The following is a 20,254-nucleotide window of genomic DNA, read 5'->3' as shown; positions in this document are numbered from 1 at the left end:
TTTTGGGAGTTTGAGAAGAGACCACAGAATCAGGTAGTGTGTTCCAAGTGTTAACAACTCTGTTACAAAAGTCATATTTTCTGCAATCAAGACTGAAGCGGTTAATATTAAGTTTGAATCTATTGTTTGCTCTTGTGTTATTGCAATTGAAGCTGAAGTAGTCTTTAACAGGAAGGACATTGCAATAGATGATTCTGTGTGTTAAACACAGGTCTTGTCGGAGTCGGCAGAGTTCTCATTTGCAACCTTCCTATTCTGACAAGCAAAGGGGGACGGACAGAGACCAGGATTCAATTAATAACCACATGATTCACTTAACAACTGCAGCAATTCATTTTAGCACTCTGGCAACTCGTTTTAACAACTGCCTTGCTTTGCAAGGGAAGTTGGGCTCCCAGCAATGAACATAAAACAAGTATCAGTTATGAAAAGACTCAAGGATATTAAAAAACGCAACACAAACGGTCTTCAACTCACAACCACATCTGAGGCCCAAATTGCCATTGTTAAGCGAGACAGCTGCTTAGTCAGTTTTGCCCCATTTTCTTGCCACAGTTGTTAAGTGAATCACTGCAATTGAAAAAATTAGTAACACAACTGTTAAGGGAATCCGGCTTCCCCATTGACTTTGCTTGTTTGATGGTCGCGAAAGGGAATCACATGACTCCGGGACACTGCAACCGTCATAAATACGAGTCAGTTGCCAAGCATCTGAATTTTGATCACGTGACCCTGAGGATGCCATGACGGTCATAAGAATAAAAGTGCGGTCATTGTTTTGAGTGTCGTTGTAACTTCGAAGTCACTAAACGAATAGAGGATTTGATTAAAAAAAAACACTGCGTGATTTGCTTAACACCCATGGCAAGAAAAGATTGTAAACTGGGGCAGAACAACTCTCTCGCTTTGGGGTTTGATTGTGGTTGTGAGTTGAGGACTACCAACATTTCCTGGATTGAAGCAACTTTTACAGTATTCCCGGAAGCGTTTCTGAATTTTAAGCATTCGTCTCTCGAAAATCACACAGAGACCCAAAGGGAAGTATTCCACCCACTAAATTGGGTATTATGACACTCCACAACTACGGCAATGACTTCCTACACTGGTTGAGGCAGAAGGCAAAGAAGAAATCTGCAGGGGGAACAGTGAGGCAAGAGAGATTACGGAATCCATTCCATGCCTTCAGGATCTCCCTCACCAACTCTACTGGTGGTCCATTTTTAGTCCGTGTTTCTTCAAAATTCCATACTGTTGACGGAATTCACTGGAAGAGATAACTGGCCAGAGTAACTTAGGCAGGTAAAAGAATATAGAAAAACAGAGTTGGAAGGGGCTTTGGAGGTCTTCTAGTCCAACCCTCTATTTGAGCTGGAGACCCTATACCGTTCTGGATAAATGGTTGTCCAGTCTCTTCTTAAAAACCCTCCAGTGATGAAGCACCCACAAGAGAAAAACAGAGTTGGAAGGGACCTTGGAGGTCTTCTAGTCCAACCCTCCTGCTCAAGCAGGAGTCTTTACTCAATCTCAGGACTCTCCAGTCTCTTCTTGAAAAATTCCAGTGGTGGAGCATCCACAACTTCTTCAGGCAAGCTGCCCCACTGTTCTCATTGTCGGGAAATTCCTCCTTAGTTCTAAATTGCTTCTCTCCTTGATTAGTTTCCATCCGTTGCTTCTTGCTCTGCCTTCAGGTGCTTTGGAGAATAGCTTGACACCCACCTCTTCTTTGGGGCAGCCCCTCAAATATTGAAAGATTTCTATCATATCATTCTTCCGTCCTACTTTTCACTAAACTAGACATACCCAATTCCAGCAACTGTTCTTCATATGTTTTAGCCTCCAGCCCCCTGATCATGTTTCCTGGGTGAAGATTAATGACCACATAATTCATTTAACAATTGCATGGATTCACATAACAACTGTGGCAATTAATATAATAAGATCAGACACGATTCACTTAAAAAAAAAAAATCCACCTTGCTTAGCGAAGGAAATTCTGACCACCAAATGTGGCCTTAAGTCAAGGACTATTTGTAGTTTACTTCCGGCATAGGAGTGTCAGGGTTCCTCCATGACCCGAATCTCCTGGGTTTTCCCCACCCAAAAGAGAGTCAAAATCCCTTCCCCTGCACCTAATCTGATAGGGTTTGGAGAAAGGAGGAGGAGGAGGAGGATTGTGGGATCTTGGTGCTCTCTGAGTTTGGTTGTTTCCTTCAAGATGTTTTGTGAACCAAAGATAGTAATACCAGCAATGATTTCAGTAATGAAATGACCGCAAGAAAACAACCAAGCTCAGACTGCCAGGGATCCTCCTCCTCCTCCTCTCCACAAAACCTTCTAGCACTGATGATATTCCCTAGTTAGGTCACGAAACATCTGTGTTGTGCCTCGTCCTGCCTCCTCTCCTCAGCCGGGCCCCTCCCTCATCCTGCAGGGCCTGCTATCAGATTCAGAGTCTGATAATGAAGAGGAACGGCCTAGCATGCCTCCAGCCCCCAGCCCTGGCCCCATGCCTGGAGGGGATGTCAGGAATGAACAAACAAACCTCACTCACACTGCAGCCATCAGAGGAAGTCAGCCACGGATTGGAATTGCCCGGGCCTGCTCCTTCTGACCCCTCCCTTTCTCAAACAGCAGAAGACAATCTAAAGTGGGAGGATCCTCGCTTCCGGAGATCTGAGAGGCGACTTCAGCAGAAGGAAGGGAGGGGCAGGCCTGGATAAGTGCTGAGTCATGGAGCCACACCCCATGGCCTATATAAAGGACCAGCTTGAGTCAAGCAACTTTGAATCAAGCAAAGTCTCATCTGGTTTGCTGAAGTCACACCTTGGATTCCTGCCTGCCCTGAGAAATCTGAAAGGAATTTGGCAAAGCTGTAGAGGCTTCGTGGCCACGCTTGATACAGACTTCCCAGACCCGGCCGTCGGAGCGGGAGTGGTACACGACAATCTGCAAGAGAACAACCAAGCTCAGAGAACACCAAAGACTCCACAATACATTTCGTCCTTCTCCTCCTCCTCCTCCTCCTCCTCCTCCTCCTCCTCCTCCTCCTCCTCCTCTCTGCAAACCAAACTCCCTTCCAGAACTGATGATGTTCCCTAGTTGGGTCACGAAACATCATCAAGAGAACAACCAAGCTCAGAGAACACCAAAGACTCCACAATACGTTTCTTCCTCCTCCTCCTCCTCCTCCTCCTCCTCCTCCTCCTCCTCCCTCCTCCTCCTCTCTGCAAACCAAACTCCCTTCCAGAACTGATGATGTTCCCTAGTTGGGTCACGAAACGTCATCAAGAGAACAACCAAGCTCAGAGAGCACCCAGGACCCACACCGTTCAACCCTGAGCCTAGAAATATTTCCTCTTGTTAGGATCAAGATTATATTCCAGCAGCAGTATGGAGAAGCCCAACTCACATTCACTGCTGTTGCACACCCAATGGCAATTGCACAACACCAGCATAGTTGGATATAGCAAATATCTACTGTATTAGTGATCGTTTGTATTTCCAGTAATATTCTCCTTCCCAGCTCAAATAAAGCACGTATCATTGGTATAGGTGTATATGTGAATATGTGAGTGGGTGGTCACCCTTATTTATTTTTAGCAGCCAGCAATAATCTGTCTTTTTTTTAATTTTCCTGGGCTTAATAATTCCCTTGTCTTATTGCTTGTCCTTGCAAGCAATTTTTTCTGGGTGTTATTCGCCCCCCCTCTCCCTCCCGCCAGTCTTGGCTATTTTTAAACTTACGCTTATTTCCTTATTTTTGAGGGGGTTACAAATGTCGTGATTTTCCTGGGATGCTGCAACAGCATTTAAGCTGTAAGAAATTAGACAATGAAAGAATTTTTCAAAAGGGGGAAAAAACAACAACACCCAACAACTTTAATCCTATTTAAAGAATCCATCCTTGTTTGGCGCGGCCTCCTCCTTATGCAACAGCAAACTGAACATGCTAATTTGGGTGAAGTTCAACGGTGTAAGTGAAGCCATGCAAATTTGGAAATAATTATTATAATTCAAAGAGAAAGACAGCTTCCCAAAGTGGAGAGGGCCGAGAACTGATGACAGGGTATCTTTTTAATCTTCTTTTTTTTTTTTGGATGCACCATGTGGCTAAACGACTTACAGGATGCAAATTTGTCTCTTTATGTTGTGCATTTTATTTGTAGGTTTATTTCGGGTTAAAGGACGACCCGGCTTACTGCAGAAAAGCTGTGAGGCTAACAGTGCGTCGAAACCAAAATAAGAAGCACACAAAAGTAGGCGACAAGATACAGGTATTTCTCGACTTACAACAGTTCATTTAGTGACCGTTTGAAGTTACGACGACACTGGGAAAAAAACAACTTAGCGCCAACAATTATAACTGTTGCAGCATCTCCATTATCACACGATAAAAATTTGGATGCTTGGCAACTGATTCATATTTATGACGGTTGCAAGGTCACGTGGGGAAGCCAGATTCACTTAACAACCGTGTGACTAATTTAACAACTGCAGTGAATCACTTAACAACAGTGGCGAGAAAGGCTGTAAAATGGCGTAGAACTCATTTAAGAAATGTGTCACTTAGCAACATAAATTTGGGGCCCAATTGTGGTTGTGAGTTGAGGACTTCCTGTAATCAACAATACATCTATAATATATTGGCTGCTGAAAACAAACCCCCAGACAAGAATCAAAAATCAAACCATCTCCTAAACTCCAGACCGGAGGACACAACCAGGGTTTAAAAGTTTTCTGGAGAGTTAAAAGGACTGGTGGACCTTTAAATTGAGAGGGGGCTATTTTATTCTAAGGAGCACGCTGCAACAGAAAAGACCCCTGTGTAGGTTGCCCCAAGAGAGCCTTTAATTGTGGGGGCCTGGGTGGTCACTGAACTTGGTGGCTTTCTTGAAGACCTTTCATAACCCAAACTAGGTAACATCATCAGTGCCAAAACAGAATGGGATTTGCAGAGAGGAGGAGTGGGAGGAGGAAGAGGAGGAGGAGGAGGAGGAGGAGGAGGAGAACTGTGAGGTCCTTGGTGTTCTCTGAGCTTGGTGGTTTTCTTGCAGATATTTCATTACCTAATTAGGTAACAGCATTAGTGATACTACGTACTGATGATGTTACCTAGTTGGGTCATGAAATGTCTGCAAGAAAACCACCAAGCTCAGAAGACACCAAGGACCACACACTCCTCCTCCTCCTCCTGAAAGAATAGAATCAGCCAATCAATGAAAATATCTAGGATCATTTTCCATAATGCTGGGAAAGACAGAAGGAAAGGAAAGAAGATGACCGATAGAAGGTAGATGGACCTGATTAGAGGTCCATCTAATCATTTCTTCTTCTTCTTCTTCTTCTTCTTCTTCTTCTTCTTCTTCTTCTTCTTCTTCTTCTTCTTCTTCTTCTTCTTCTTCTTCTTCTTCTTCTTCTTCTCCTCCTCCTCCTCCTCCTCCTCCTCCTCCTCCTCCTCCTCCTCCTCCTCCTTCTACCACCGTAGAAATGGTGGTAGATTTTAGGAAAAACCCTTCCATACTTCCACCTCTCACAATACTTGACAACACAGTATCAACAGTAGAAACCTTCAAATTTCTGGGTTCTATCATATCGCAAGATCTCAAATGGACAGCTAACATCAAAAACATCATTAAAAAAGGACAACAAAGAATGTTCTTTCTGCGCCAACTCAGTAAGCTCAAACTGCCCAAGGAGCTGCTGATCCAGTTCTACAGAGGAATTATTGAGTCTGTCATTTGCACCTCTATAACTGTCTGGTTCGGTTCTGCAACCCAACAAGAAAAACACAGACTTCAGAGGATAATTAGAACTGCAGAAAAAATAATTGCTACCAACTTGCCTTCCATTGAGGACCTGTATACTGCACGAATCAAGAAGAGGGCCGTGAAAATATTTGCAGATACCTCCCATCCTGGACATAAACTGTTTCAACTCCTACCCTCAAAACGACGCTATAGAGCACTGCACACCAGAACAACTAGACACAAGAACAGTTTTTTCCCGAAGGCCATCACTCTGCTAAACAAATAATTCCCTCAACACTGTCAGACTATTTACTGAATCTGCACCACTATTAATCGTTTCATAGTTCCCATCACCAATCTCTTTCCACTTATGACTGTATGACTATAACTTGTTGCTGGCAATCCTTATGATTTATATTGATATATTGATCATCAATTGTGTTGTAAATGTTGTACCTTGATGAACGTATCTTTTCTTTTATGTACACTGAGAGCATATGCACCAAGACAAATTCCTTGTGTGTCCAATCACACTTGGCCAATAAAATTCTATTCTATTCTATTCTATTCCTCCTCCTCCTCCTCCTCCTCCTCCATGGGATGTATTATTAGAAAACCTGAAGGGCCAGGTTGGGCCAGATTGTCACCGGGAGATCTTTCTTTTTGGTCATTAAGAGTCACCTCCGACCTGATGGCCCATAATCATTCAATGTAAGGTTTTAGGCAACCTGCAGCTCCATGGACGGACTGACTTATAGTGATGATGGAGGCACCATTGGGAGGTTTAAAAGAGGAGATTAGGGATCGATCATCATGGAGAACTTCTACTATTGGATGGAAACCTATTAAGGAGAAAACCAACCCAGAACTAAGGAGAAATTTCCTGACCGTGAGAACAACTAACCAATGGAGTGATTTGCCTCCAGAAGCTGTGAATGTTCCAACACTGGAGGCTTTCAAGAAGAGATTGTACAACCATTTGCCGAAATGTTAATAGGGTTTTCTATTTGAATATGGGGTTGGAAGACCTTCAAGGCCCCATCCAACTCAAATTATTCTATTATGTGATCAACTAGCAGTCAAAAATGACTCAATGGTACCTAATAAATCATTATTCTATCTTGCAACCCAAGGTATCATGTGGAAACGTTCTATACTCATCTATTTTTCTTCTTTTGGGTGGAGGGATAATCCATAAGAGCAACGTTTGATTCAAAGGTGGTGGTTGTTTTTTCAACAGAGATCTCACTTATCATCTTGATATTTCTTCGTTAACTATTTCATTTTCACACCTATGCGTCTCTCTTAATCTGTAATGAACCGTGTTTTATTCTGTATTCTGGCTTTTGTACGTCGTCGTTCCTCAGGTTTATTGCCCAGCATGAGAAGTGCAGACAGTGGGAGGGAGAGATATAAATATTTTTAATCAGAAATATATTGCTAGGCAGTGGCGGAGAAATTGTTCGGCGACCGCTATGCCTATGTCCTTCTAAATTTCTCAGACAAGTGTCTTTGACGTTAACCTCCAACATAACGGTCAGGGATATCGGTGAGATTGTATATACAGAATAAGCGCACCACCAGATATTTCTGGGACAGCTCTGGAAATAGATTCATGCTTTCAAAAAATCTTTGGATGGGTCATCAAGGGGAGGAAGAACACCAAATGGTTCAAGATGGTCTGTTGAGCCTCTGGTGGCTCAACAGGCTAATGCAGTCTGTTATTAACAGCAGTAGCCTGCAATTACTGCAGGTTCAAGTCCCACCAGGCCCAAGGTTGACTCAGCCTTCCATCCTTTATAAGATAGGTAAAATGAGGACCCAGATTGTTTGGGGGGCAATAAGTTGACTTTGTATATAATATACAAATGGATGAAGACTATTGCTTGACATAGTGTAAGCCGCCCTGAGTCTTCGGAGAAAGGCAGGATATAAATGCAAATTAAAAAAGAAGAAGATGAGCTTCTGCTGAAATTCAGTGGTATCTCTGGCACGCCATCAGATAGGATATCTCACTCAGTCCTATTATTCCTTGGAGAGGTCTATAATGCTGGGATGGGTGGGAGCAAAGAGAAGGAGAAGACAACTACATGAAGGAAAGAGAAGAGGATAACTGGAAAGAAGAAAGGAGGAGCAGGAGGAGGAGGAGGAGGAGGGGGAGGGAGAAGAAGGAGGAGGAGAGAAGGAAGAAGAAGCAGTGGAAGAGGACAAGAAGAGAAGGAGTGGGAGGAGGAGGAAAGAGAAGAAGGCAATTAGGAACAAGGTGAATGGACTGTTACAGAAATGATGGGTGCATTGTTGGAAGCCCTCAAGGACCAAGTTGGGGCAGATCCTCCTAAGGAAGAACCTGCCTGTTGATATCTCTACGATGGAACTTCAAAACCAGCCAACTCACATTTGATCTGATCTGAACATGGCTTGTGACGATCGATTTAGGGAAAGCTAAGACAGCCTTCCTATCTGGACTAATTCAGTCTCGCTTTGACTTCCCAGCTGTTGGGAACCATCCATGGAGGCCATCTTGAAAACAGGATTCAAGACAGGTAAACACCAGATTCGCCCCTTGGGAGGTTTTGCAACTTGATTCCCCTCCTTGGAAGTGGGTTGGAAGACGGTGTTACTAAACCCCTTCATAAGAAAACGAGACTCTGAGTAGACTTCGTAGCATCCGTTTCCTGATCTAACCCCTCTTGCAAGGTGGCGTCAGCCTGGGGTTTTTGAAATATCTACGTAGTGGAAGGTCCTCTCCCTTCTCCGTCTTTACCCTCGCTGTCAGGGTAAGGGTTTTCAAAGCGGTTTCTCCCACCTACACCGTAACCTCATTCTCCCCTTTCTTCAGTTACGAGAGGAAATGAGTAACTTCTACCGCTTTGAATAAGTTACCCACATATAATGTTCAGGAAATGAAACTTCTCAATGATGCTGTATTTCTTCTCCCTTTCTCCTTCTCTGCTCTTTCTCCTCTTCCTCCTCTTTCCCCCCTCCCCTCTTTCTCCTCCTCCCCTCTTTCCCCTTCTCCTTTCCGCTTCTTCTTCTTCTTCTTCTTCTTCTTCTTCTTCTTCTTCTTCTTCTTCTTCTTCTTCTTCTTCTTCTTCTTCTTCTTCCTCCTCCTCCTCTTCCTCCTCCTCCTTTCTTCTTCTTCTTGTTCTTCCTCTTCTTGTTCTTCCTCTTCTTCTCCTCCTCGTCCCTCCTCTCCTCTTCCCTCTCCTCCTTTTTCTCTTCCCGTCATCCTCCTTTCGTTATTCTTCTTCTCCTTTTCCTTCTCCTTCTCCTCTTCTTTCACTTTCTTTCCTCCCTGCCTCTTCCTCCTCTCTCTTTTTTCTTCTTCTCTTCCTCCTCTACTCACACTCTCCTCCTTCGCCTTTATCTATGCACGCAGAAATCTATGTGTCTGTACGTCTCTGGGTCGGTGTGGATCGCACAATGTCAGACTGGCATCTCCAGCAACCGATTGTGAATTATTTCAGCTGCCCACTGTTTTCTCCTTACAAATTGCACCATCCCCCATGCTAGCAGTGGAGAAAAACTCAGCTGCCAGTCAGCTACTCGGGATTTGCTTGAGACTGCAGAATGAAGCGTTTTACACTGAATTCCCTCGAGCTCAGGCACACAATGTAGAAATATTCCTAATTAAGTCAGCGCTGGGAATACAGTTGTTGACTTAGGACGCCAATTGAGGCCAATGTTTTTGTTGCTAAGTAAAACGGTTGTTAATTTAATTTTGCCCCGTTTTGTGACACTTTCTTGCCACGGTTGTTAAGTGAGTCACTGCAGCTGTTAATATGAGCCACAAGGTTGTTCAATGAATCTGGCTTTGCCTTTTCCTGTCCAAGGGGGAATCATGTGATCCCACCCCCCCACCCCCACCCACCCGATCACTGCGACCGTCATAAATTTAATAATAATAATAATATTATAATAATATCAGAGTTGGAAGGGACCTTGGAGGCCTTCTAGTCCAACCCCCTGCCCAGGCAGAAAACCCTACACCATCTCAGTCAGATGGTTATCCAACATTTTCTTAAAAACTTCCAGTGTTGGAGCATTCACAACTTCTGGAGGCAAGTCGTTCCACTGATTAATTGTTCTAACTGTCAGAAAATTTCTCCTTAGTTCTAGGTTGCTTCTCTCCTTGATATTTGAATTAGTTTCATCTGAAACTAACTAAATTTGAGTTAGTTTCATCTGAATTTTGCTCATGTGACCGTGAAGATGCTGCAAAGGTCGTAAGGATGAAAAACGGTCACAAGACACTTTTTTCAACAGTGTTGTAACTTTGGTCACTAAATGAACCGTTGTAAGTTAAGGACTACCTGTACGGAGGTTGGATAGGAGAAAGGAGTTGAAGTCCACACATTTTAAAGTGGCCAAGGTTAGGAATGGTGGTGGGTTTTTACCGGTTCGGGCAAACCGGTAGGTGGCAAGAGGCTCCGCCCACCCACCCCAATGTCATCACGGACGCTCTGTGTATGTGCAGAAGGTTCTGCACATGGGCAGAAGTGCTGTGTGCGAACGAAGTGAGCATGCACGCACGCACGCTCTCGGTTGCAAACCAGTAGCAAAGGTAAGAGTAACCCACAACTGGTTAGGAAACCTTGAAATATGTAAATATTGATCCAGATGGAGCCCCGTCTTACTGGATTTCAGAAAACCCTTGGAATAATCAGTACAGGTAGTCCTCGATTTACAACAGTTCGTTTAGTGACGGTTTGAAATTACAACGGCACTGAAAAAGATGACATGACCATTTTTCACACTTACAACCGTTTGCAGCCCCCCCCACCCCCTCCCATGGTCACGTGACCAAAATACAGATGCTTGACAAATGGTTCATATTTACGACGGTTGCCATGTCCTGGGGTTATGCGATCCCCTTTTGCGACCTTCCGACAAGCCAGGCCAATGGGGAAGCCAGCCTCACTTAATAACGTTGTTACTAACTGATCAATTGCAAAGATTCGCTTAACAAACATGAGCAGCTCACTTAACTAAGTGAGCAGCTAAGTGACTCACTTAACGACTGTGGCAAGGAAGGTCACAAAATGGAGCAGAATGTCCTGCTTAAGCCACAGAAATTTGGCGGCGCAATTGCGGTCGTAAACTGAGGACTGCCTGCAGACCTTGGGAACTTGGAGAGATGCTCCTTGCTTTAATCACGAGATTAAGGAATCTAAGAGTCCATTTATCTTGGCTGACCAGGGAATTCTGGGAGTTGAAGTCCTCTCGCCTTAAAGATTCCATCGTGGAGGAACACCTTCGTAATCTTACGTAGACACCTAAATAGGTTATTTAAACCAGGGGTCTCCAACCTTGGCAACTTTAAGACTTGTGGACTTCAACCAGCAAAGCTGGCTGAGGAATTCTGGGAGTTGAAATCCACAAGTCTTAAAGTTGCCAAGATTGGAGACTCCTGATTTAAGCCATTCTCAAACCCATTTTGGCAGGAGTGGAATACAGGTAGGCCTCAACTTATGGCCATTATGGAGCCTGCCCATCATGGTTGTAAGTCGTGACAATCATCAAACGACGGCCCCCATTTCACGACCTTTTCTGCAGCAGCATGAGGGGAACGCAGCACTGTTCGGTATGGGGTATTTTATTTTTATTTTTATTTTTATTGCTGAAAAGCAGGAGTTTAGTTTTAGTTTTATTTAGATTTTTATACCGCCCTTCTCCCGAAGGACTCAGGGCGGTGTACAGCCAACTAATAAAACCACACAATATACACATTAAAACAGAAACTTAAAACCAAGCATATTACATAAATGGCCGAAATTTAAAACAGTCAATTTAAAACCCTAAAATTCATAAATAACCCCAATAAAATTTAATAAAACTTTTAAGCCAGTCCCGCTTGAATAAATAAATGCGTTTTCAGCTCACGGCGAAAGGTCCGAAGATCAGGCAATTGACGTAAACCAGGGGGAAGTTCGTTCCAAAGAGTAGGAGCTCCGACAGAGAAGGCCCTACCCCTGGGGGCCACCAGCCGACATTGTTTGGTGGACGGCACCCTGAGAAGACCCTCTCTGTGTGAGCGTATGGGTCGGTGGGAGGCATAAGGTAACAGCAGGCGGTCCCGTAAGTACCCGGGTCCTAAGCCATGGAGCGCTTTAAAGGTGGTAACCAAAATCTTAAAGCGCACCCGAAAGACCACAGGCAGCCAGTGCAAGCTGCGCAGGAGTGGTGTTACATGGGAGCAGCGTGAGGCTCCCTCTATCACCCGCGCAGCCGCATTCTGAACTAACTGCAGCCTCCGGGTGCTCTTCAAGGGCAGCCCCATGTAGAGAGCATTGCAATAATCCAACCGAGACGTGACCAGAGCATGAGTGACCATGCATAAGGCATCCCGGTCAAGGAAAGGGCGCAACTGGCGGACCAAGCGTACTTGGTAAAAGGCCCTCCTGGAGACGGCCGCCAAATGATCTTTGAACGACAGCCGTCCATCCAGGAGGACACCCAAGTTGCGCACCCTTTCCATTGGGGCCAATAACTCGCCCCCAACAGTCAGCTCCAGTTGCAGCTGACTGTACCGGGATGCCGGCATCCACAGCTACTCTGTCTTGGAGGGATTGAGCTTGAGCCTGTTTCTCCCCATCCAGACCCGTACAGCCTCCAGACACCGGGACAGCACTTAGATAGCTTCGTTGGGGTGGCCTGGTGTGGAAAAGTACAGCTGAGTTTCATCAGCGTACAGTTGGTACCTCACACCGAAACCACTGATGATCTCACCCAGCGGCTTCATATAGATGTTGAACAGGAGGGGCGAGAGAATCGACCCCTGCAGCACCCCACAAGTGAGGTGCCTCCGGGTCGACCTTTGCCCTCCCATCAACACCGTCTGCGACCGGTCAGAGAAATAGGAGGAGAACCACCGATAAACGGTGCCTCCCACTCCCAAGCTCTCCAACCGGTGCAGCAAGATACCATGGTCGATGGTATCAAAAGCCGCTGAGAGATCTAATAGGACCAGGGCAGAGGAACAACCCCTATCCCTGGCCCTCCAGAGGTCATCCACCAACGCAACCAAAGCTGTCTCCGTACTATGTCCGGGCCAGAAGCCGGACTGGAACGGGTCTAGATAGACAGCTTCATCCAGGTACTGAGGAAGCTGCCATGAAACCATACTCTCTACAACCTTCACCACAAAGCGAAGGTTGGAGACTGGACGATAATTTCCCAAAATAGCTGGATCCAGGGAAGGCTTGTTGAGGAGGGGTCTCACCACCGCCTCTTTCAAGGCAGCGGGGAAAACCCCTTCCAACAATGAAGCATTTATAATTCCCCGGAGTCAATTCCTGTGTCAATTCCTGTGTAGCCAGCACCAACCAGGAAGGACACGGGTCCAGTAAACATGTAGTTGCATGTAACCTCCCCAGTAACCTGTCAACGTCCTCGAGAGCCAAAGAATCAAACTCGTCCCAAACAACCTCAACAAGAGCATCTCCGTCATCCCATTTGGATCATCGCAATTTTGGTCTAAACTATCCCGAAGCTGAACGATTTTATCGTATAGATAACCGTTAAACTCCTCAGCACGACCCTGTAAGGGGTCATCCCGCCCCTCCTGGTGAAGGAGGGAGTGGGTCACCCGAAACAGGGCGGCCGGGCGGTTATCTGCCGATGCAATGAGGGTGGAAACGTAAGAACTTTTCGCCTCCCTCAATGCCAGTAGGTAGGTCTTAGTAAAGGACTTCACTAGTGTCCGATCAGCCTCAGAACGGCTGGACCTCCAGGTACTCTCTAGGCGTCTTCTCCGGCGTTTCATCTCCCTCAGCTCCTCAGAAAACCAAGGAGCCAATTGAGATCTACGCCGGGTCAGAGGCCGCAAAGGCACGACACTCCCCCCTGCCCCCCAAAAATGACATAAATCTTAACCACGGGATGCTGCAAAAAAAACCTGTGGAGTCCTTGGTGCTCTTGATTGTCTTGTTGCAGATATTTCATGACCTTCCTAGGTAACATAATCAGTGCTAGAAAGAGGGTGGGGTTTGCAAAGAGGAGGAGGAGGAGGAAGAGGAGGAGGAGAAAGAAGAAGAAAGAGGAGGGAGAGGAAAGAAGAGGAGGAAGAGAAGGAGGAAACAGGAGGGGGAGGAAACAGAAGGGGAGGAAGGGGGAGGAAGAAGAAGAGGAAAGAAGAAGAGGAAGAGAAGGAAGAAAACGGAGGAGGAGGAAGAGGAGGAGGAGGAGGGAAGAGGAGGGAAGAGGAGGGGGAGGAAAGAAGAGGAGGAAAAGAAGGAAGAAAGGGAAGAGGAGGAGAAAGAGAAGGAAGAAAGGAGGGAAGAGGAGGAGGAAGAGAAGAAAGAAAGGAGAGAAGAGGAAGAGGAAAGAGGAAGAGAAGGAGGGAAGAGGAGGGAAGAGGAGGGGAGGAAAGAAGAAGAGGAAGGAAGGAAGGAAGGAGGAAGAGGAGGAGGAAGAGGAGGAAGAAAGGAGGAAGAGGAGAAGAAAGGAGGAAGAGGAGGAGGAAGAGAAGGAAGAAAGGAGGGAAGAGAAGGAAGAGAAGAAAGAAAGGAGGGAAAGGAGGAGGAAGAGAAGGAAGAAAGGAAGGAAGAGGAGGGGAGGAAAGAGGAGGAGGAAGAGAAGGAAGAAAGAGGAAGGGGAGGGGAGGAAAGGGGAGGAGGAAAGAGGACAGAAGAAAGAGGAGGAGGAGGAAGAAGAAGAGGAGGAGGAGGAAGAGAAGGAGGAAAGAGGAAGCGAAGGAATGAGGAAGGAAGAGAGAAGGAGAAGGAGGAGGATTGTGGAGTCCGTGGGGCTTTCTGAACTTGTTAATTTTCTTGCTGACATTTTATCTCCCACCTAGGTAACCTCATCAGTGCTGGAAAGGAAATGAGCTTTGCTCTCATTTAATATACTAGCGGCTCACCCTATCAGCGTGGATGGGGGCTGCCTCAGTGGTTCCTTGGCTTGGGGGCTGTTGTACGTTCCTGGCTTTTGCCGTCTGTCCTTTTCCGTTGTGCCCCAAAGCCCACTTCGATAGACACACATGTTGAACCCAACAAAGCTGCTGCACAACGGGGCTTCTGTAGCCCAGCTGTGCAGCTCTTCAAAGAGATGCTTCTTCCCTTTGAGGAAGGGCTTTGCCGGACCTTCAAAGAGCTTCAAAGAGCTTCAAAGATCAGGCTCCCTTCATTTGCAAAAAAAACCCCAACACCCGGCGGTTCACACACAGCCCCCGCCTGCTTTCGCCAACATTAACAGAAACGTTAAGTGTTTCTGGGCATACGCAGAAGGCCCATCCAACCCCTGAATCCGCCACCTGAACCCTCATCAAAATGGCTGCAGGTAGTCCTCGAATTACGACCACAACTGAGCCCAAAATTTACGAGAAATTTGCTCGTCCCATTTACGACTTTTCTTGCCACGTAAGTAAGAAAGTGAATGACTGGATAAGAATTTGGTGGATTATGCAGAATGTTCTGAAGAAGAAGATAAAGTTCCTACCGCAATTTTTCCTTTTGGGAATTATAGCGGATTGTACAGTGATTGAGACTAAATTGATTTTGAACTTAATAACAGCAGCAAGACTGTTGATTGGACAATATTGGAAGAAAAAAGAATTACCCACAATAGAAGAATGGATATTGAAAGTTTCCAATTTGACTGAGATGGCTAAAATCTCAGCCTTCTTGAAAGACAGTACTCAAGAAAAATATTTAAATGAATGGAAGAACTGGATTGATTATATTCAAAATAGATATCAGATTAAGAAATTTCGGATTGCCTTTGAATGAAGGATGTTGTTTTTGATTTTAATGGAAGAAGTCAGGTTATGTGAGAGAGAAGGATTATAATTGTGTTAGATTTTAAAAATTTAATGTATGACTGTTTGTTTATTGAACTATACCTTGTGTTTGCTCCGGGAAGTCGGGGGGGGGAGGGGGATTTTGGAGGGAGGGGGGAAGGTGGTGGAGGGGGGAGGGGAGGGGAAAAAAATTAATTGTTGTTGTAAAACTTTTTCAATAAAAGAAAAAAAAAGAAAGTGAATGACTGCAGATGCTAAATTAGTAGCGCGGTTGTTAAGTGAATCAGATCTCCCCGTTGAAGGTCACAAAAGGGAGAAATCATGTGACCCCAGGACGTTTACCGTCATAAATGTGAGTCGCATTGCCAAGCATCTTGACCAATGGTCGTTAAGAGTGAAAGATGGTAATAACTCTCTTTATTCAGTGCAATTGTAACTCCGAGCAGTCTCTGAATTATTTATTTTATTTTATTTTATTTATTTTGTCAAACACAACAATATATATTAGTATAAGCGTGAAATAACCACACAAATTGACTACAACCAAAGAAAACATTAGGACAGGAACGGTAGGCACACTGGTGCTCTTATGCAGTTAAATCAAGGACTACATTTTATATTATGACCTCTCTCTTGGTTGGCTTCAGGATAGCTGATAGGGGAAGATAAAGGTGGTCCTCGACTTACAACCATTCTTTTAGTGACCGTTCCAAGTTACGACAGCACTGAAAAAAGTGAACCGTTTTTCACACTTATGACAGTTTGCAGCCGATCCCCTGTGGCGCATGCAATCAAAATTCAGACACTTGCAGCCGATTCGTATTTATGACATTTGCAGTGCCCTGGGTTTGTATGATCCCCTTTTGCGACCTTCTGACAAGCAACAAGGCAGATTCTCCTAACAAGCATATGACTCACTTAACAACACAGTGATTCACTTAACAACGTGGCAAGAAAGGTCATAGAATGGGGCAAAAAGTCACTTTAACAACTGTCTTGTTTAGCAGAGGAGATGTTGGGCTCAGTTGCGGTTGTAAAGCAAGGACCGCCTGCTGTTTCAAACTCCATGAAGTCTAAGTACGTTAGGCTGTTGGCATCTGGCAGCGATTACAGGTGGTCCTTGACTTACGGCCACAACTGAGCCCAAAATTTATGTTACTAAATGAGAAATTTGTTCAGTGAGTTTTGCCCCATTTCTGACTTCCCTTGCCACTTTTCTTAAGTGAATCACAGCAGTTAAATTAGTACCAGGGTTGTTAAGTGAATCAGGTTTCCCCATTGACTTTGCTTGTTGGAAAGTCGCAAAAACCACGCCCCTGGGATGCCACAATCATCACAAATGTTTGCCAGTTGTCAGGCATCGAAATGTAAATCCCCTGACTCTGGGAACGCTGCAATGGTCGCTAAGAGTGAAAAATGGTCATAAATCACTTTTTTCGGTCCTAAGGGAACTGTTATAAGTCGAGAACTACTTCTATTGGCGTTGAATGAGTGGGGAGAGGGTTTCCTTAAATTTGGGGCTCTCCAATCCCAGCCTTACAGGTTGGCAATGCCAGCTGACTCACAACTTTCAAGTTGCGTTGGTCACAATGTACTCTAGTCACAACTTTTCTGCCTCTTCGCTCATTCCTAAATCCAAATTTATTATCCATCATCTTGGGAAGACCGAAACATCCTTTTTTGGCATTGCAACTGTTAATTTTTTTAGCTGTTTTCTTTTTTTTAATGGTGGATAGTTTTAATGTTCTTATTTTTTTAAATGCTTTAATGCTTTTGTTTTGTAGGCCACCCAGAGTCATCGGAAACGAGATGTGCAGCAAATAAGTTTCATAAATAATTAGCTAAATGTATGTAGTCCTCGACTTACAACGGCTTGTTCAGTGACGGTTCGAAGTTACAACGGCACTGAAAAATGTGACTTGTGCCCGTTTTTCACACTTACAACCGTTGCAGCATCCCCCTGGGTCACATGATCAAGATTTGGATGCTTAGCAACTTAGTGACTCATACTTATGACGGTCACAGTGTCCCAACCTTCTGACCAGCAAAATCAACGGGGAAGCCAGATTCATTTAACAGCCTGGTTCCCAAATTAACAACTGGGGTGATTCCCTTGACAACTATGGCCAGAAAAGTCGTCGAACGGGGCAGAACTCACGCCTCGCTTAACGACCGAAATTTTGGGCTCAGCCATGGTCATAAGTCAGGGACCACCTGGAAATAAAATACACAACTGATCCACGAAAATGGTGGAGTTCCTTTTTTGGAGTTTTAACACAAAAGAGGACTTTTCCCAGCAGCTCATCCTATTCGTTCCCAATCTGGGGTTCTCTATTTTTAAATCAGCTTGTAATATCAGCTGTTTCCCACAGATGTTCTTGGCTTGGGAGACGAGGTTGTGTTTGTCTCGGGGTTTGGGTTTTTGTGTGTGTGAGTGTGCTAGATGCAGCCCCTGAATAGAGGCAATTGCAGCACAATGGTGCGGGACAGGCGTGTGTGTGTGTGTGTGTGTGTGTGTTTTTGTGTGTGTGTTTGTGTGTTTGCCCTTTGGAGTGTGTGTGTTGGTGGCTTTGGAGGCAATTAATAAGGCCGTCATGGATGGGTGTGCAAAACACATGGCTTTCGTGTATCTCTTAAAAGATATTTATTTGCTATGTTCTTTTAACATAACATAACATAACAACAGGGACCTTGGAGGCCTTCTAGTCCAACCCTCTGCCCAGGCAGGAAACCCTACATCATCTCAGTCAGATGGTTATCCAACATCTTCTTAAAAATTTCCAGTGTTGGAGCATTCACAACTTCTGCAGGCAAGTCGTTCCACTTATTAATTGTTTAACTGTCAGGAAATTTCTCCTTAGTTCTAAGTTGCTTCTCTCCTTGATTAGTTTCCACCCATTGCTTCTTGTCCTGCCCTCAGGTGCTTTGGAGAATAGTTTGACTCCCTCTTCTTTGGGGCAGCCCCTGAGATATTGGAAGACTGCTATCATGTCTCCCCTAGTCTTTCTTTTTATTAAACTAGACATACCCAGTTCCTGCAACCGTTCTTCATATGTTTTAGCCTCCAGTCCCCTAATCCTCTTTGTTGCTCTTCTCTGCACTCTTTCTAGAGTCTCAGCATCTTTTTTACATCGTGGCGACCAAAACTGGATGCGATATTCCAAGTGTGGCCTTACCAAGGCGTTATAAATAAACCAAGGCATTTTGCTAAGAAGCATCCAAGCTAAGCAAACCGATGCAGTTTGAAATGCCAGGATCCTGATGATTAATCAGCTTGGGAGGTTTTGTTTTTGTTTTCTTGCAACCTTTATCAAATCAAAAGCCTCTGCAAAGATCTCAACATTTTACTGGTCTTGCATGGGAGGAGGAGGGGGGGGGGGCGCACAAAGCTTTTGTCCGCAATTCTGAAGCGACTGTCATGAAAAAGGCAGAAAAGAGCTTTTGAGACAAGTTTCCCAAAGCTTAAAATTCCTCCTTCTTGGGGCTGGGTTGTTGTTTTTTGGGTTTTTTTCCCCTGCCTCCGTTTCATCTATGCAGCAAGTCTATAAGAGAGGCCAAAGAGAGACATAATAAAATGTCTACTGCCCAATTTAATAGCCGAGTGGGGATTTGAACTTGGAGCTGATGTTGTCACTGCCAAAAGAACAAAGCAAAACATTTTCTTAAATAGCCGCTAGAAGGGGGGGGGAGAAAAAAAAAAGCATTTGTTGTTCAAAAGGCAGAGTCGTAAACATACGAAGAGGCAAATTGAGACCAGTCTCCCTGATGTGACAATATGTCTACCGTGCCAGAATATATAAATTTGTCATAAAACGCAGAGTTCAGCCTAGATCGGCAACAAAGAACAGATCTTCCATATGCTGAAAATGTAATAGGAAACATAAAACAGAACGCGCGCCAATACGCTTTGATGATTTCTCTGGGTCAGCGTTTCTGATGCATCCTTGCTTTGAGGGAGTGAGTGAGGAAGGAAGGAAGGAAGGAAGGAAGGAAGGAAGGAAGGAAGGGAGGGAGAGAGGGGAGAGGAAAAGAGGAAGGAAAAAAGGAGGGGAGCAGAGGAAAGAAAGGAAGGAAGCAAAAGGAAGGAAAAGAAAGAGGGAGGGAGAGAGGGGAGAGGAAAAGAGGAAGGAAAAAAGGAGGGGAGCAGAGGAAAGAAAGGAAGGAAGCAAAAGGAAGGAAAAGAAAGAGGGAGGGAGAGAGGGAGGAAGGAAGGAAGGAAGGAGGAAAGGAAGGAAAGAAAGGAGGAAGGAAAAGAAATAGAACAAGAAAAGCAGAAAGAGAGGGAGGAAAGGGGGGGAAAGAGAGGAAGGAAAAAAGGAGAGGAGCAGAGGAAAGAAAGGAAGGAAGCAGAAGGAAGGAAGGAAGGGAAGAAAGAAGGAAAGGAGGAAGGAAGGAAAATAGAGAAAGAGAGGGAGGGAGGGGAGAGAAAGAGAGGAAGGAAAAAAAGGAGGGGAGCAGAGGAAAGAAAGAAAGGAAGCAGAAAGAAGGAAAAGAAAGAGGAAGGGAGGAAGGAAGGAAGGAAGGAAGGAAGAAAGGAAGGAAAAGAAATAGGACAAGAAAGGCAGAAAGGGAGGGAGGAAAGAGAGGAATTCAAATCAATTCAGTTCAGATCTTTATTGTCAGTGCACAACATATGTGAAATGAGATTGGTTGAGCTCCCTCAGTGCATACACACACACACACCCCAACACAATACAACTCACAGTGAAGACAGAAAATCCCTAACCCAACAAATCATATTAACAAAACACCCAGTCCTATTGCAGCA

At 44.9% G+C, this 20,254-nt stretch overlaps 1 protein-coding gene and 1 long non-coding RNA gene across 10 annotated transcripts in view; one reads left to right on the top strand and one right to left on the bottom strand.

Moving 5' to 3' along the window:
- LOC131197238 (uncharacterized) overlaps positions 1-17,624 on the top strand; it is a 28,121-nt gene extending 10,497 nt beyond the window's left edge. Inside the window, exons 2-3 of the long non-coding RNA XR_009154916.1 lie at positions 4,167-4,274; positions 17,271-17,624. This is a non-coding gene — a long non-coding RNA (uncharacterized LOC131197238). The remainder of the gene's footprint in view (positions 1-4,166; positions 4,275-17,270) is intronic.
- Positions 1-20,254, bottom strand: part of ADCYAP1R1 (ADCYAP receptor type I) — a 187,799-nt gene that overhangs the window by 154,828 nt on the left and 12,717 nt on the right. The gene's annotated exons all lie outside the window — the stretch shown is intronic.

Source organism: Ahaetulla prasina, chromosome 4 (assembly GCF_028640845.1).
Source record: "Ahaetulla prasina isolate Xishuangbanna chromosome 4, ASM2864084v1, whole genome shotgun sequence".
NCBI classification, from domain to species: domain Eukaryota; kingdom Metazoa; phylum Chordata; class Lepidosauria; order Squamata; family Colubridae; genus Ahaetulla; species Ahaetulla prasina.
This window is presented reverse-complemented; position numbering and strand designations above follow the sequence as displayed.